This window comes from Delphinapterus leucas, chromosome 2 (assembly GCF_059928025.1).
Source record: "Delphinapterus leucas isolate spDelLeu-1000000601 "Yukka" chromosome 2, BTC_Dleu_Yukka2, whole genome shotgun sequence".
Taxonomy (NCBI): domain Eukaryota; kingdom Metazoa; phylum Chordata; class Mammalia; order Artiodactyla; family Monodontidae; genus Delphinapterus; species Delphinapterus leucas.
The window spans coordinates 68370155-68389017 of NC_143130.1; the positions used below are offsets into that span (position 1 = coordinate 68370155).

The 18863-nt window shown below is 45.7% G+C and overlaps 1 long non-coding RNA gene across 1 annotated transcript in view; it reads left to right on the top strand.

Annotated features, from left to right (window-relative positions):
• LOC111177596 (uncharacterized) overlaps positions 1-18863 on the top strand; it is a 150532-nt gene that overhangs the window by 37151 nt on the left and 94518 nt on the right. Inside the window, exon 2 of the long non-coding RNA XR_016392058.1 lies at positions 14033-14139. This is a non-coding gene — a long non-coding RNA (uncharacterized LOC111177596). The remainder of the gene's footprint in view (positions 1-14032; positions 14140-18863) is intronic.

The following is an 18863-nucleotide window of genomic DNA, read 5'->3' on the forward strand; positions in this document are numbered from 1 at the left end:
TTGATCCTTAGAACCCTTTCTGAGAAAAGCAGAGCATCCAGGTGCATTCACATTACCCAGTTCTTTTCTCCCCTCTTATCCTCTAAGTGTGTGAGCCAGGGTAAGGGAAGGGGACCAAAAGAGCAGCGGATGGAAGAGAACCCAGGATTCTGGATTCCCTGCGTCCTAAGACTTTCTAACTAGACGAGTGCCCTTAGGATTCAACATTCAGGCACATGAAATGGGTTTTCTCACCCATATGTTCAAATGGGAGGTCAGGACTCCAATCTTTAAATTCTTTTAAGCTCTGAGTTTCTAGTAGTCCACAGAAGCTGAGCAACTCAGATCTTCTGTTCACTATGTGGAGTGCTATTTGGGAAGCTCCTAGATGGCTGCCTGTTTTCCTGGAATTTGAGCCGGTAGGGCCCCTCCAAGTGAGCAGTGTGGGTGGTAATCCCATCTGTTACACATTCAATACAGTCTGGATCCTAGGGGCTGGATGGAGGGCCTGCCTATCTGATTCACAGGCTCATGTGACCCACCCATGGGAAGGGCAGGGGCCTCAGGGTTGATTGCATCCCGGGCCTCAGATGCCCCAGGGCTCTCTCCCCATCTCTGCCCTGCTTCCCTCTGCACACCAGCTTCAATCTCTCAGGTCAGCTTTGCCCATGAGTCTGGGGTCACATCTTCTCAGCTTTACCCCCAGAAAGGGAAGGGGTGTCTTCCTTTATTTCATTTTTTTTTTAAGTTTCTCCTTAATATTTTTTTTTTACATCTTTATTGGAGTATAATTGGTTTACAATGCTGTGTTAGTTTCTGCTTTATAACAAAGTGAATCAGTTATACATATACATATGTTCCCAAATCTCTTCCCTCTTGCGTCTCCCTCCCTCCCACCCTCCCTATCCTACCCCGAAATACTCTCAGGGGAGGCCTCCAATTGGCCTGGCTGGGTTGTGTGCCCACTCCCATAGTCAGGCAGGTGGGACCACTGGAATGGGCTGCTCCTTTCAGAGCTACATGGTTAGAGTTGTGGGGAAGAACAGTTTCCCCAAGATGGGGGGGGGTCCTTATCAGAAGAGGAGAGAGATGGAGAGCAGATGAAGCAGGTGGCCCTCAAGGCAGGGTTTTCTTCCCCATGTTTGCGGTGAAGAGCTGATGTAGAGAGCTCGACCACATTGTCTGAGGTTTGATGACCAGGAAGCTGGAGCTGAGATTTGAACCTGGGTCGTCTGATTCTAAAGCCCATGGTCCTCCCGCCATAGCTTTCTACCGACATTCCATTCTCATATGGTTGCAGGGGATGAAGTATGTGCCCCAGGGCGTTCTCTGTAAGCTGGCACTGTGCTCGTGGGAGAGCTCTGGGCTGGGGATCAGGGGACATGGGAGTTAATCTTAGCTCTCTACTGCCTTGCTGTGTGACCTTGAGAAAGTCACTTTCCTTCTGTGGACTGCAGCATCTTCGCTGCCAAATGGGGATGACCATCCCTGAGTCACTCCTGTAGGCATTGAGGGGAGCTAATGAGATAATGCTGTGAATGAGATTTGAAAGCTGAAAAGCCCACACAGATGTGAGGATTATTCTTATGATCCTGGGCCCCAAAGGATTAGCTTAAATTTATGGCAACAGGAGGGGTGAGGGCTAACAGAAACGTCCAGATGTCTAGCAGCCTTGCTCAAATAACCCAATGTGACCTGCTTTGAGGGTGGCCCCCTGATTTATTTATTTATGGTGGGCGACTCATGCTGGGCTTCCTGACTCTTCCTTGAACTCCCTCTCCCCTCTCTCCATGATGCCCTGGGTCAGGGGGCCATGGGGTCCTTTTATGACAGTATGCAAGGCTGGTCACATGGTTTTAGTTTCCTCTTCTCTTTTTCTGCCTCAGGCCAAGAAATGAGGACACTGAAACACTTCTTCTTGGGATGGCTGCATCTTGCTGCATGTTTATTTATTGTTTCCTGGGGGAGGAGGCACAGTCTGTTGGGGCCAGGAAAGATCAGAGGCCTCCATCTAATTCCATAGGAGGTCAGGAGGGACTCACTTGAAAAGAGGATTGTTGGCAGAAACTCTTGTAAACCCCTGGGTAAAGTGAAACTAAACAATTTTGTTTTTATCATGTAGAATCTCTCAGGGCCTTTAATACACTAATGAGTCTTGCTCATCATCAAGAAGGGGATATAATAGCCCCATTTCCCGATATAGACATATACGTGTGTGTATACACACACACACACGCACACACACACACACACACACACACACACACACACACTTTGGGCAAACTTTTTTTTCCCCCGACAGAGCATTTCTGGGACTGGTGCCCTGCTGAAAACACCTTGGGAAAGAGTGATCCAGCCTCATACCTAACTTCACAGACAGGGACAGGGAGGCCCAGACAGGGCAAGTCAGGTGGAGCAGAAGACCCGTCCCCTGTCCTCTGTCTCCTGCCCCAGGGCTCTTTCCATAGCATCACCCCACTCACATCCACCCCAAGAAGCTCTCTCTGCTTCCATGAGACACTGGGTTGTTTTCCAATTTGGAAGTGCCATTGGGCCCCTTGGAAAGCATAGAACATGTACTTTCTGTGTCAAATACCCAGGATAAGACAGAGTGTGAGTGGGACTTCCCTGGTGGCGCAGTGGTTAACAATCCTCCTGCCAATGCAGGGGACACAGGTTCGAGCCCTGGTCCTGGAAGATCCCACATGCTGTGGAACAACTAAGCCCGTGCGCCACAACTACTGAGCCTGCGCTCTAGAGCCCGCGAGCCACAACTACTGAAGCCCATGCACTCTAGGGCCCGCATGCTGCAACTACTGAGCCCATGTGCTGCAACTACTGAAGCCCGCGCGCCTAGAGCCCGTGTTCTGCAACAAGAGAAGCCACCGCAATGAGAAGCTCACGCACCACAACAAAGAGTAGCCCCCGCTCGCCGCAACTAGGGAAAGTCCACACAGCAACAGAGGCCCAAACACGGCCAAACAAAACGAAACAAAACAAACAAACAAACAAAAAATAAAAAAGAGTGTGAGTATGAATGTGATCAGGAATGCTGGGTATGGGGAGAAACTTTGGTTTTCGTCTTCACTGAGGATCCCACGAGAGGAAGCAGAGTAAAATGACCTCAGGGTAGAAACTGGGAAGCCGCTCACAGGCCATAGGTTGCACACGATGTTTCCTCCAGGAAACATCACGCGGGCAGCCCTTGTCAAGTTGCAGAGCAACCCAGGAGCTGTCCAAGGTTTGTGCACTCAGGCCCCAGTGAGTGGCACCTGGTGGGGAGGGCACTGTGGCCTGTGTCAGGAGGGTGATGATAATCACAGCTTCCACTGATCAAGTGTGCCTGCTGGGCCCCAGGTACTATTCTAACCACATTGCATGTATTTAATCATCTACTTCTCACTTCATCTCTGTGATGCAGGTGCTGTTACTATCATTGCCATATTGCAGGGGAGGAAAACAGAGCCAGGGTTAAGGAGCTTCAGACAGAGGGAGCCCGGCTGGGTTTCTCTCCAGCAGGCTGACTGCGGAACGCACGCTCTTAAACCACAATGTTCTCCCCCTGCTATGGAGTATTAGAGAGTTTGGGGAACTGCTGCTCTGATTGGCTATGAGATCCATGGTGATGCTTATAAGATCAGAATATTAGAGCTGGAATAAGCCTCATGAGTCATTCAGTCCACTCCCTTCATCATAACTGATGAAGGACAGGCCCAGGGAAGACAACAGACTGGCCAAGGTCAACAACTTTTGGCCTCACTAGACGAATGGAATTGAACTTCCTGGCAATGGTGGGAAGAGTGGGAGGCTCCTTGCTCTGGTGTCAAACTCCAGCTGTGTTGCCTTCCTCCCCACAGTACCCATGAGCACAGCCTGCACCCCTCTCCACCCCATCTGTAACCTAGACCCCGTGTTCATTGACTCCCACGCCAAACGGCTCCAGAGTCAGACGCTGAAGAAGGGAACTGACCCTCTCAGCCACATCTCCCCCACCTATGCCCATCTGTTGATCCAACTTTTTAAAAAGAGAAAGAAAAAAAAATGGCAACCACAACTGAAATAGTTTCAAATGATTTTCAAATGATTTTTGAGATCCAGTAGCTTCCTCAAAACATCATAACACATTAAGATCCCTACATCAGTACCCTTTATCCATTAAGGGTCTTTCTAATTCAATAAACAGGATTTCAGGCCCTGTGCCCTCCCACTTCCCTTCCCTCACTCTGGGAGGACGTGGGCTGCTTCCAATACAGCTTGAACTAAGCTGTGCAGGTTGACGGATCTTTAATCTTGCTGAACACGTGTTGCAAAGAATAATACCAATTTTGTTTAGGAAACCAAGGGTCAAACTCAGCTGGAAATTAGCTCTTTGGGTAATCTCACCCCTTATTCTGACCAAGGAGGCCATGTGGGTTTTACTGGGTAACCCTCAAAGGCCCCAAACTCATTGGGTCCAAGGCAGGAGAGGGGGATAGAGTCCTCACTGGGGATCCCTGCCCCAAATCCTTTTGATTCTCCTCTTTCAGCACAGAAAGCAGCTCCAATCCAGGCTGCTTATGGATCAAAGCTAATCTGGTTGTAATTCCCCGTCCAGCTCGCTGCACCCTTAGCAACACATAAATACAGATTAAAGGGTTATATAAATGCAATTTTCTAATTAATCAGTGCAGATCCAGCTATTGCAGGGGACATAGATTTCAGCTTTTATGTGAGGGGTAGTCTTCTTTGAGTTTAGTTAACAAAATGCAAGTCCTGTCCCTGTAATTTCTAATGCTAATGGGCCATGGGGTAGTCCAGAGTTCTGACAATTCCCAGGAATGTCATCATAGTGACCCCAAGTCCTCAAGTTCTCAGCAGGAGACTTTGGACCATGGACAATATATGACTTTGTGTGGGTTGGAAAGCGCCTGGCCTTGGGGCTACTCGGCTCAGGTTCAATCCTGGCCTGATCCTTGACAGGCTGTGTGGCCTAGGACATGTTACCTAACCTCTCTGAGCCCCAATTTCCTCATTCTTAAGAAGATGATGAGACTTGCCTCGTGGAGGTGCTGTGAACAATAAATGCTGTGCTTGAGAGTATGTGCACAGTGCCTGGTGAATTGTTAGCTGCTGCTGCTGTTTGCAGTTGAGGACAAAGATGCTAGAGGGTGCAGTACAGGAGGAGACGACCTAAAATCTCAGGCTTGAGCCTCTACATTTGTTCTGGCAGGATTCTGGTTTTAGATTTGCCCTGCATAGAGAACAGGGTTCATGAATCCTAGAAGGGTGTGGTCTCCCTTGAGTTTCCAGCCCTCCTTTCCTCATTGGCCCACCGAACTGCCCCAGAGGTCTGAATGAGACAGTGCCAATGTGTGACCCACCCTACACAGGGTCAGCAAGAGAGAACGTTTTACAATAGCCTCTATCATAGCAATAATTATGGTGGTGACTATGGGCCGGGCATGCTTTATACTTTGACTCACTGTATCCTTAATGACAGACCTACACAGTGGATGCCAATTCTTTTCCCATTTCTTGGGATGAAGAAACTAAGACTTTAGAGAGGTTGAATAACTTACCTTATTTTGCAGAGCCTTCCTTAGAGAGGCTGCCATTTTCCTTCCTCTCTTCACTGTGCACATGCTTATCCCCAGGGAGTGTGTGTGTGTGTGTGTGTGTGTGTGTGTACGCTAGATTTCCATGCCCAGCCCCCAAGAGCTCATGCAGACACACACTCACTGGCCGGTATGTTCCCCCAGGCCCAGCATGCCCACACGTGCACCTGCTCACAGAGACAAACCTCCCTGAGAATGAGCCACGAGAGGGAGAAGGCCAGCAGGGGAGAGGGAGAAGGATACGTTTGGGAATCTCTTTTGAGTGGAATGATTTTAGTTATTTCAGACCCTACCTTGTTACAGGGAAGTTAACCAGGGTTGCAAGTTGGAGGGCGGCTGCTTTAAAGAGGACCCAGCAAGTTTAGCATTTTGTGCAGATGTGGGGACCCCTACAGGAATTAGAAAACTACTTTTCTCGGAATCATTCTCTAATTTTTCTTAGACCTAGGCTCTGACCCCTGACCTCATCAATGCCTCTGACCTCATCTCATCTCTGACCTTGGGCAACCCCTGGGCATCTCTGGTCCTCAACTTCCTTATCCCCCAAATGGCAAGAAACACCCTCCTTTAAAAAAACCCTAAACTTCACTTATCTATTTCAAAGGGTTATGATGCAACTCAAATGAGAAAATACATTTTGTTTGAACTTGCTTTCAAACAAAACATGGGATGAGTAGAGGTGAGAGGAAAGAGCTCATCGACAGCGAGCTCTTTTGAAAACTGAGACTGGGCAAATTCAAGTTCTCTGCTGTGTCCACAACCCGCCCCCTGTCACTTTGGAAACATCAGGGCTGGGATTGCCCAAGCAGCCTAGGGAGCCACTGAGTGCTGTCACTTTAAAAGTGGAGTGAAGTGTTCATTAGCTGGGCTATTTTTTCAGGTGTGTTCTAATTGTACTCATTAACTCTAAGGTAGATTTTAGCACTCCAGCCTCCATTGCTGCCTTCAAATGCCAAAACAAATCTTGCCATAATTACCAGCAATCCTTTTCATTACCGGCTGCCTAATTATCCTATTAATAGCACATCCTAAGAGACAGTATTTGCTTGGCAGGCAAATATTTGTTTTTAAATGAGCAAACACAAAGACAAACTGCTTTGTATTTGCAGAAGGATTCCAAAATGCAAAATGGTTTGTATTCACGGAAAAAAATAATAAACCAAGTAAAACCAAATGCTTAATCCATTTGAAGCATTTGAGCATTAAAGTTTTTTTTTTTTTTCCATGCTCTGGCTCCAGTTTTTTTTTTTTTTTTTTTGCGATACGCGGGCCTCTCACCGCTGTGGCCTCTCCCGTCGCGGAGCACAGGCTCCGGACGCGCAGGCTCAGCGGCCATGGCTCACGGGCGCAGCCGCTCCGCGGCACGTGGGATCTTCCCGGACCGGGGCACGAACCCGTGTCCCCCGCATCGGCAGGCGGACTCTCCACCACTGCGCCACCAGGGAAGCCCCTGGCTCCAGTTCTTCCTCTCTGAAGAGACTGGGTGCTAGAAGGGCTCTTTATGACACTGCTGTGATACGGAGTTGGATGTCTTATTGGGTTGGCGCTAAACTCAGTGGAAGGGGGATGATGGGAACAGCAACTGAGATGGAATAAAGTCATGTTAGGGCTGGAAGGAAAATTATGGCCTCTTCAGGCCAGGGATTCCCATCCCTGGTTGATCATCAGAGTCACCTGGGGAGGGACTGGTAAGAATGCAGCTTCCCAGGCCTGCTGAATTGTTTCCTTTTTTTTTTTGCATTTTCAAAAATATTGAAATCTAGTTGATTTACAATGTTGTGTTAGTTTCAGGTGCACAGTAAAGTGATTCAGTTATATATATATATATATATGTGTATATTCTTTTTTTATATTGTCTTCCATTATAAGTCATTACAAGATACTGGGTATAATTCCCTGTGCTGTACGGTAGGTCCTTGTTGGTTATCTGTTTTTTATATAGTGGTGTGTATATGTCAATCCCAAACTCCTAATTTCTCCCTCTCCCCACCCCCTTTGGTAACCATAAATTTTCTTTCTGTGTCTGAGTCTATTTCTGTTTTGTAAGTGCATTTGTATCCTTTTTTTAAAGATTCTGCATACAGGTGATATCATATTTGTCTTTCTCTGTCTGACTTACTTCACTTAATGTGATAATCTCTAGGTCCATCCACGTTGCTGCAAATGGCATTATTTCATTCTTTTTTATGGCTGAGTAATATTCCATTGTTTATATTTACCACATCTGCTTTGTCCATTCATCTGTCGATGGACACTTAGGTTGCTTCTATGGCTTGGCTGTTGTAAATAGTGCCACAGTGAACACTGGGGTACATGCATCTTTTCGAATTATGTTTTTCTCCACGTATGCCCAGGAGTGAGATTGCAGGATCATATGGTAGCTCTATTTTTAGTTTTTTAAGGAACCTCCATACTGTTCTCCATAGTGGCTGTACCAGTTTACATTCCCACCAACAGTGTAGGAGGGTTCCCTTTTCTCCACACCCTCTCCAGCATTTATTATTTGTAGACTTTTTGATGCTGGCCATTCTGACCAGTGTGAGGTGATACCTCCTTGTGGTTTTGATTTGCATTTCTCTGTTAATTAGCAATGTTGAGCATCTTTTCATGTGCCTGTTGGCCATCTGTGTCTTCTTTGGAGAACTGTCTTTTTAGATCTTCTGCCCTTCTTTCTTCTTCTTTTTACTTTTTGCAAAGGTCTCTAGGAGATTTTCATTTGTGTCTGTGTTTGGGACTCCCTGATCTAATCAGCGCCCCCCCATTTCACAAAAGAAGTAAGTGACTGAGATCATCCAGTGGATACAGGACCAAGATCAGAACCAGGTCAGCCTTGAGGGTTAAAACATCCTTAATTCAACCTTCATATTTAATTAACTTTCCTTCCTGTCAAAAAATAATCACCATATGAATTGTGATGAATTTAAGCCCTATAGAAGTGTGTTGCGGAAGTGAAAGTAAAAGCTCCCACCTCCCTGACCCACCCAATTCCATCCCGCTGCAGTGTTTTCCTGTTATTCTAGTGTACCTGCACACACACACTTGCTTTTTCCTTTCCTTTTAAACAAGGAGGGACTGCACTATATCTCGGATTGAGCCGTATGAAATTGCTGATGTGTGGCTGCTTTTATAAAGTACAAAAGGGCAATTTCACGTGGTTCAGTTTAAGATCCTGTTCTACGTTTGTCGCTGCGTTCTTTGAAACCTCTGCAGAGTGTTGTATATGAAGGCTGGTCTCTGAAGTAACCAGTCTCTACAGATGGCCGGTCAGCAACTTCCACCTTTCACCTTTACAAGCCCTGGAGAGCACTGCTGCGCTGCAGGACCCTACCCCTGGGGCTCTCCACCTGCCCTGTGTGGCTCACCCTTCAGGGCCGAGCCCATGTCCCACGGCTCTGTGAGCCCTCCCCTGATTGGGCCACCTTCGCGGATGTCCTTGCTCCTATCAGCCTCTCACCGCCAGCTATTCACCGTTGAACTAGAGACTTTGGAACGTCGTCAGCGCTGTTCACTCTCCCCGCAGCCTCTAACGTTTAAGCATAATCCTCTCTTACCCCACTCCTACCTTATAAACCCTCATGGGCTCCTCGCAACATCAAGCGCACAGCGCTCCCCGGGGCGGTCCCAACGCTCCACCAAATGACTCTGCCTTCTTTGTTGTCGCTGTCTGCCTGGACTGCCTGCCCCATCCAGCACGGACGGGCACATAGTAGGAGCTCAATCAGAGGCCCTCCCAGGAACCCAGTACATCCTCCACAGATGCTCGTCTCTTTAAAAAGGTCCGTGAATGGCTTCACATAGTCCTCATAAGACCCGCTTTCGTCAAGTATCAAACAAACGCGTCCACTTTGTAGAGTACCTGAGGATTAGACAACGCCTCAGCAGTAGCTACCAAGCAGCGGGCACATAGTAGGGGCTAATTAAATGTAGTTGTTATTACCATTCTCAGAGCTGGCTTTTCCATTTATTTTTTAAATTATAAGAGACATATCAGGGCTTCCCTGGTGGCGCAGTGGTTGAGAGTCTGCCTGCCGATGCAGGGGACATGGGTTCGTGTCCCGGTCCGGGAAGATCCCACATGCTGCGGAGCAGCTGGGCCCGTGAGCCATGGCCGCTGAGCCTGCGCGTCCAGAGCCTGTGCTCCGCAACGGGAGGGGCCACGACAGTGAGAGGCCCGCGTACCGCAAAAAAAAAAAAAGACATATCATTATGGATAGTTTGATAAGGGAGAATAATCACTCAGAACCCCTAACACATTATTATTTTTGTTTATTCCTGTCTAGTCTTTAAAAGAATTTTTTATTGTGGTAAAATTCTTATATTTACCATCTTAATTATTTTTAAGTGTTCAGTGGTATTAAATACATTCGTGATGCTGTACAACCATCATCACCATCCATCTCAGTAACTCTCGTCCTCTTATGAAACCGAAACTCTAGACCCATTAAACACTAGCTTCTCAATCCCCCCTCCCCCAGCCCCTGGCAACCACCCTTTTACTTTCTGTCTCTATGAATTTGACTACTCTAAGAATCATATAAGTGGAATCATACAGTATGTCCTTCTGTTACTGGCTTATTTCACTTGTCATCGTGTGTTCAAGGATCATCCACGTTGTAACGTATAGCTGATTTTAACAGTTTGGCTGTTGGTTTGAGAGAGATATTCTTTACCATGTTAGAAAAATGTCGTTCTATTCTTAATTTTCTCAGAGATTTTACATTAAGAATATGTTTAAATTCATTGAGTAATTGTTAGCAAACATTAAGTAGATCTTTAAGAAATTTGACACTGAAGTGCTGGATTACATCATCAGACCTCATCTTAAATGATTCCTGTGTTTCTGACGTCAAGCCTAGTAAATCAAAGAGAGTTGTTCTCTTGGTAGATTGTTGAATGTAGTTGCTTGTATTGTACTTTGAATTTTTACATCTACGTTCTCTTTTTTTATTATTTTTTTTTACTTTTTTTTAACTTTATTTTATTTTATTTTATTTTACATTCTCTTTTTAGATGTGTTCATTTAATCGGGGTTTAACAATCCAGTTTAATTTTCCTCCGTTATTTGAAACAAACAATCCTCTTTCTTCTTTTTGCATTAATTTGGTAATTATACTTCGAGGTTTTAACTGATTTTAAAGTTTGTCACTAATCCTTTTGTACTATTTCATCTCCTTTCTTGAATTCTCCATTTTGATTCATCTCTCAGATGACTAACACATGTCTTGAAATATCTTTTTTTTCTAGCAGGAACATGTGGGTGATATATTTTCTGAGGCTTACATATCTGAAACTGTCTTTGTGTTGCCCTCTCAATGAAAAACAAATTGGTTGGGTAGCAAAGTCTTGGGCTTCTTTTCCCTCCCATCAAGATTCTTTAAAAAAAAAAAAAAGTTCCATTACTTTCTGGTGGATGGTACTATTCAGAAATTTGAGGTACACCTGTTTTTTTCATCTTGAATGCTCATAAGACATATTTTAGTTTTCAAAATTTCAAAAACTATCCCTAAGATAAGAAGTCTTTGTTCGTTAGGTATTGCTGTTAACACAATGGACAATGGAAAACCAAAGGTTTCTTCTATTTTAAATTTGATTACTGACTTCACTTCATTTGATTAGTTTTCTTCTTTAAGAAACTGGTAAAATGTAGATCTTGGAACGTAAATTAGTGTGCATACCCCTGGCCCAGTTACAAAAACCTTTTTATTAAAGCTTTAAAATTTTACGTATTTGCTTTTTAATTTACATACAGTAAAATTTACTCTTTGGGGTATAGTTCTTGAGTTCTGACAAATGCTTTGTCATGGAACCACCACAGTCAAGACACAAAACATTTGTGTCACCCGCCCCCTCTCCAGATTCCCTCCTGCGGATCCTTTATAGTCACTCCACCATCAATTCCTGGCAACCACTGATCTGTTTTCTCTCATCCAGGTTATTTATGTTTTTAATTAGTCATTTTACTTTAATAATGATCGTACACTAAAATTGCCTTTTTTTCTATTGGTGCACACGTCTATCAATTTTAGCACAAGTATAGATTCTTGTAAGCATCCCCCCAATCAGTTCTATCCCTCCAAAAAGACTCCTCACATAGGCACCCACCCCTCATCCCCACCCAGGACCCCTGGCAACTACCCCGATTTCTTGTCCATCACCGTGGTTTCTTCTCTCTGAGACTGTCATATAAATGGACTCGTTCAGTATGTGACCTTTTGAGAATGGCCTCTCTGACTTTGCATAATGTCTTTGGGATTCATCCAAGGTGCTGCTCGTGTCCACATTTGGTCCTTCTTACTGCTGAGCAGCGTTCTGTTGTTCAGCTGTGCCACAGCTTGTTTGTCCATTCACCCTTGGCTGGTTTTTAGGGTCTTGTGGGCATTTGTCAAAGGGATTCTGGTTCTGTCGTTTCTTCTCTGATCTGTCTCTTGTCACTCGGTCCAGTCAGCCTGCCTCCTACCTTTGCCTTCCCCAGCCCTCTCCGTGCCCTTCCCATTTCCCCTCTCTTCGCACTGGACCAAGGGCCACACCTGTCCTGGGAGTGAAACGTCTCAATCCAGAAGAGCGAGAGGAAGGTGTGGGTGGGGAGTGGGGAGCTGTCTGCCCCTCTGCCAGTGCAGCCCAGGGCCCTGAGGCAGACGCAGTGGCTGCGGAAGCCCAATGCTTCTCCCACTTTCTTTCTGACTCTCCCAGCTATTTTGTTTCAATGGTGGCGTGGAGGCAGCCTCATTTGCGTCTCTCAGTGCAGCCAGGACTCACTCCCCACCCTTGGGAGTGTGGCCTTTCCTTCTCTTACTGGCCAGGGTGACATTTCTTTATCAGTTGAGACATTTTATTTGTGAGTTGAAGAGGACCGACCAGGCCTTGCTAGCCTGCAGTCAAGTTCACCTGTGGCTCCTCTGTCCTCTGCATTTTCAACGGCTTTCTCTCTTCTGGTGCTTTCCTCAAAGCCTATGAACCAGGTCAGATCTCTCTCATCACTTAGAACACAAACACAAATAAAAAACAATAGCTAAAAAAATCATAATTTTACCCTGAGAACTGGCCCCCGTTAGGCTGTCTGATTACAAAATAATTTGAGAGCCGGTTTTATCAAAAGAATATTCTACACTTATTAGCTTCACTTTTTCACGTGTTCAATTCTGTTTTTTTCCCCAGAGAGTAATTTTTCTAAGTTTTTAAATTTTATTATTATTATATTATTTTTGGATGCACTGCGTGGCTTGCAGGATCTTAGTTCCCCGACTAGGGATTGAACTCTGGCCCCAGCGGTGAAAGCACTGAGTCCTAACCACTGGACCGCTAGGGAATTCCCTAAATTTTATTATTTTTATAGTTATCAAAATAATATGCACTCCTCGTATAGGACTTGTAAAGTTCAGGAAAGCGTACAGAAGTCTAAAGAAAACCCAATAACAATACCACCCATATTCTTACCCAGAGGCAGCTATGAATAACAGTTTGAACACATTTATTTCACATTTTACCTAAGAGTACTTACTTTTCTTTCTTTTTTTTAAAAAATTTTTTTTGGTACTTACTTTTCTTTTTCTTCATGATATTATACTGTATACAGTTTTGACTATTGACTTCTTTTTGTACTTAACATTATATCATGAACATTTTCCTGTAGAATTAAAAAAAACTCTTTGAAAACATAAAATTAAAAATTTTTTGGGTAATAATTGTTTAAATTGAAGCATAGTTGATTAGTAATGTGTTAGTTTCAGGTATAAGCAAAGTGATTCAGTTCCATGTATATATGCACATATACACATATATATTCTTTTTCAGATTCTTTTCCCTTTTAGGTCATTATAAGATATTGAGTATAGTTCCCTGTGCTATACAGTAGGTCCTTGTTGATTATCTATTTTATATATAGTAGTATGTATATGTTAATCCCAAACTCCTAATTTATCTCTCCCCCAAAGTTTCCCCTTTGTTAACTATAAGTTTGTTTTCTGTGTCTGTGGGTCTATTTCTGTTTTGTATATAAATTAGTTTGTATCATTTTTTTTTTTTTGCAGTACGCAGGCCTCTCACTGTTGTGGCCTCTCCCGTTGTGGAGCACAGGCTCAGTGGCCATGGCTCACGGGCGCAGCCGCTCTGTGGCATGTGGGATCTTCCCGGACCGGGGCACGAACCCGTGTCCCCTGCATCGGCAGGTGGACTCTCAACCACTGCGCCACCAGGGAAGCCCTGTATCATTTTTCTGAAAACACACTTTTAATGGCCTCATAGTATTTCATCATATGGATGTACCGTATTTTACTTAAATACCTAAATGTTGAATAATAGGCCATTTCCAACTTTTCACCATCATAAGTAAGAGTGTGGTTTGCTTTGTCCATTTTAAAACTATCTGAGGATGGATTTCTAGAAGGAGAATTATTCCCTTAAACAAAAATAGATATTTCTGAGATTCTTGATACATATGTAGTTAAATTGCTTTCCTGCAGTGCTGGACCAAGACGTGCCCTGCCCAGCAGTGATTTCGAGCACTCCTCTCCCAGGTGACTGTGGTTGACCCTGCTCCATCATCAGATCAGTCCTATGGATGTGAAAGGTGGGTGTGGCTTTCTGTGGTTTTATTTTGCATTCTCCAAGTGCTGCGGAATAGTCCATGATATGGACGTGCCATATTTTATTTAACTATTCCCCTTTTACTCATCCTTTAGGTTGTTTCTAATTTCTCACTATCATAACTAATGTTGCATTGAATATCCTTGAACATAAATTATTTATTATCGTTGATTACCTCTTCTCTTCCCCCCATATATCCACAAGGCTTGCCCCCTCCATTTTTTCTGGTCTCTGCTGGCTGTCACTTTCCTGAGGACCCTCTACTAAACAGTCCCTCTACCTGTCACTCTCTGGCCCCCTCCCAGTGCTTTATTTTTCTTCTGCGTTATCACCACCTGACATGTTGTTTATTTATTTATGGCCTGGTCCCCACCATTGTAATGTAGCTCCACAAAGGCATGGATTTTTATCTGTTGTTATAAAAGTAACATGTGTTCATTAAGTCAGATTTATAAATAGAAAAAGAAGATAAAGGGTACCAAAACAATGGTTCCTTTTTTGATATGTTTCCTCTAGTGTCTTTGGTTGTTGTTTTGATTTTAACATAATTAAAATCGTAATATACATATATATATACACACACACATATGTATATATATAGTTCTGTAACAGCTTTGTTCAATTAACAGGGTACCGTATGTATTACACCTCAGTCTTTGGAATGAGTGTGTGTGTGTGTGTGTGTGTGTGTGTGTGTGTGTGTGTGTGTGACCACTGACTATTGTAATCCATGGTCATCAGGGTTCTGCTTCCACCACACCAGGCGCCTGTACAGGAAAGGCCACTCTGGCCTCCCAGTCTCTAAATGCATTGCCACTTTTCAGTCTTCATGTAACTGCTTGACCTTCAATACCTTTGAAAGGCCTTTTGAAGTGTTCTGTGTCCTGAGGTTCCATGACCATCTTCTTTTCCTCCTTTTTTCCATTCCAGCAATAATTTGGTTTTGGAAGGTAACATTTTCACTTAATATAAATTTAACACCCCACAATTTATCACTTAGCTCAGTGTGGCTTGAAAGGAAGTTTACAGGACTAAGAATTTTAGGGCAGATGGGAAAGTGCTTTGGGCGTTTTCCAAAGGGCACTGGGAAGCCCTCTCCATCCTCAGAGCGTCATCCATCACAGGCTTGCTGCGCCCTCCTTCCCTCCCTCTTTGTATTCTTTTTCTTTTTTTCTGACTGATTTTTTTTATTGAGGTAAAATATACCTAAGAATTACCACTTTAACCATTTTTAAGTGTGCAGTTCAGTGGCATTAAGTGCACGCACATTGTTGTACACCCATCACCATCATCCATCTCCAGAATGCTTCTGTCTTCCCAAACTGAAATTGTATACGTTAAACACTGACTCCCCCTTTCCCTATTCCCCCAGGCTCTGGCCACCGTTGTTCTATTTTCTATCTCTCTATTTTAGGCTATTCCAGGTACTTCATATAAGTGGAATCATACAATAGATGGTGTCCTTTTGTGTCTGGCCTATTGCACTTAGCCTAATGTCTTCAAGCCTCATCTCTGTTTCCTTGAATATTTATTGTATACCTGCTGTATGCCGCTTCTACACCTGGGCCTGGGTATACTGAGGAGATGCGACCGGGGCAGGTAAACGCCATCAGCTGAGACATCAGGCATTAAAGCCCATAACAGGGATTAGCCTATCACATACTTCCCAAGCTCACGATCAACACAGAGGAAAATGGATAAAGGGAAGGTGAAATTTAATGGAGTGGAGGAAGAAAGACCTGGACCATTGGCTGGGGGAGAGGGAGGCATGGGTGGGATGGGGTGGAGATCAATTTGGTTAAACAGGATGTCCTGGGAACTTCCAAAGAGTGAGGGGAGGTGGAGGGTGTCAGTGTCAAGTCTATATTCTATGTGCTTAAAATCATAAGATATCACGGCTGAAAGGGAGCTGAGAAATTCGCGCTTACCGTCTCATTACGAGTGGTTTGAAGAAACAATCACAGTTCTCACTTGACCCCCTAGGACCTGATCCTGGAGCGCTGTGCAGAGAAAAGTTGCTCTGTTGTCAGTTAGCATGTATCCTTTCAGGTCTTTTCCTGTGCTTTTCCATGTATGAATGTGGACATACAGAAATCTACATGTTTCTCTGGGTACACAGGAGGTTTGCGCCTGCTGTAGCCTAAATGGAGTCACCCTCTATGTGTTTTTTTGGCAACTTGCATTTTTCATCCAACAGTATATCCTGGAGATCATTTCATAGAAGTATTTATAGAGCTACTTTGTCCTTTTTAATGTTCCCAGAGTACTCCATGGCATGAACACTCATTTGGATATTGGTTTGGCTGCTTTAACAAGACCACATAGCGGAGGTTTAAACAAGGCAGGAGGTATGGTTTTCATGTGAGAGCAGGTGGTGATCCAGGGGTGGGCAGCTCAGCTCCATCCCCTCTTCCAGGCACCCAGGCTGCTCCTGTCTTGTTGCCTCCAATATGTTGTCCCCATCTGCATGGCAGAAGCTAGCTCACCACCCTTGAAAAGGGGAGCCTAGACCCTGGGAAGAGGAAAGAGGAAATGCAGGACAAGCAGTTCCCCTTTAAGTGTGTGATCCAGAAAATGCACCCATCACCGGCTCTTTCTATCCTGAGCTTTTGTCCTTGGCTGCAAGGGAGGCTGGGAAATGTAGTTTAGAGGTGCACGTTTGTGAGCCCTGCTAAGACCAAAAGAAAGGGGAATGGGCATCTGGCAACAATGACCACAATGACAGTCCTTTCCACTGTGTGTATGTATCTTCATTTCCTCAATCATTTCCCTGTGAGTGGATCTTTAGATTTATAAATGAGACCCTGAGGCTCAGGTGAGGTAGTGATCTCACAGTGAGCTGGGCAGAACTCGGGTCTCCTGCCGCCAGTGCAGTGTTTTTTCTCAAGCACTGTTTCCTGGCCAAGCCCTTGGTGCCCAGGGCAGCCTCCCCAGGGTTCTCTGGGAGAGCAGTCTTTAGGTGGTAGCGGGGAAGAGGTGGCCTGCCGGCAGGGAAGGCACCTGTGCTCCTGCAGACTGACCCAGCAGACGGCTCCCCGACCTGGCCTGGGCTACAGCTGCCTGCCAGTCTCATGGTAGCCGGGCCTGGGCTTTGGTTGGGGCAGCCTGTCTGGTCAGATATCACAGCCAGGGAGACTGGTGCTTGGCTCGGCCTGGGTCCCAGGTCCCAGCTTGAGTCCAGAGTGGACACTCCTCTTGCAGCCAGCCAGGCCTTGACGGGACTCGGGCTTCTCCTCACTGCCTAGAAGCCGGCGTGGCCTCACCTTAGAGAGTACCAGGGTGCATGGTGCCCCACGAGCTCCCCGAGGCACCCCATGAGACTGCCTAGGCTGGGGGAAGTACCTCTCTCCTCAGCCCATCCTGTGCTCCTTTGCACCATCAACCCTGCCATCCTAGCACTGGGCTCAGAGGTTTAAAATAAGCCCTGGCAATGCGTCTGAAAGGGATGTGTGACAACTTGTACCATGGCCTGTCATGTTGGCTCTGACTGACAGATGCCACGGTGAAGGTGACAGAGCTCACAGCCGTAGTGAGCCCTGGGATCACACGTAGAGGCAGCGCTGCGTCATGACCAGGTCACAAGCCACATGCCCCTCCCCAGAGCTGGGATGGCTCTCACCCACAGGTCACAGGCTGCCCGGCTCCTGTAGCACCCAGTTGGCTGGGTGGCGGGGGGAACAGAGAGAAAAGGAGGGAGGAAAAAAGAGGGGAAAGACAAGGAAGGGAGATGAGAGGGAAACAGCAGCGTAGGTAATTGGCAATCAGCAAGTTACTTGAGTCCTCAATGACTAAGGGGGAAGTTGGAGGGGGGAAGTCAATCAGAGACTGAGATAAATTATTATGGTGACACAGAGAGGTCCAGACAATGACATGGAGACATGATGAGAGAGAGAAGGGGTGAGAGAGAGAGAGACAGAGAGACAGAGAGACAGAGGAGGAAATGGGGGACAGAGAGAAACAGGGGCAAAGAGACCCAAAAAGAAGGAGATAAGAGGGCAGCCCAGCAGGGCAGGGTGGTTGGATTTTATGGGGACAGTCCTTTAATCCTGTCTGAGGACAAAGTCTCCAGATCCAGTGAGCCTGGTGCCATCACTTTAGTCCCCAGAGGTGAGTCAGATGCTCCTGCCAGGGACAATGGTGGCCTTTTTGATGAACCCAGAAGGAGGTCCCTGTGGCCTAAAGATCGATTCAGGTCAAATGGCTGTAATTGTTCTGCCCAAAGCAGGAGCAGTTAGATGATTTAAAACCAGAGATAGACAGAGAGAGAGAGAGAGAGAGGGATGAGTTGCCCGAGTGTGATGCCCCGCTGCCGCCCCAGCCCCCATGGCTCTCAGAGGGCCAGCTCAGTCCTTGCCCATCTCTTGCCACATGTTAAGATACCAGAGTATCTATGGATATTCCTTCAGGAATAAATGAGCCTTTGGGTTACAAAAGCTGCCCTTGGACATGGCTGATTTAAGAAGAAATTAGAAGTTGTGCCGTGTCCTGTTTGGTCCTCACCACCCACCACTGTGGAAGTGTTCCACTTCCACTTAATGGGGAAAGAAATTACAACAGGGTTTGGCACCCTTTGGAGGAGAGGGCGAGACCAGCTGGGAGCCCATTCCGATTCCAGCCCTGCCTCCACATGCAATGGAGCGAGCCCCCTCCTGCTCTGAGCCTCAGTTTCCGCATCTACACTCGGAGGCGATCAGGCCTGTGGACTCT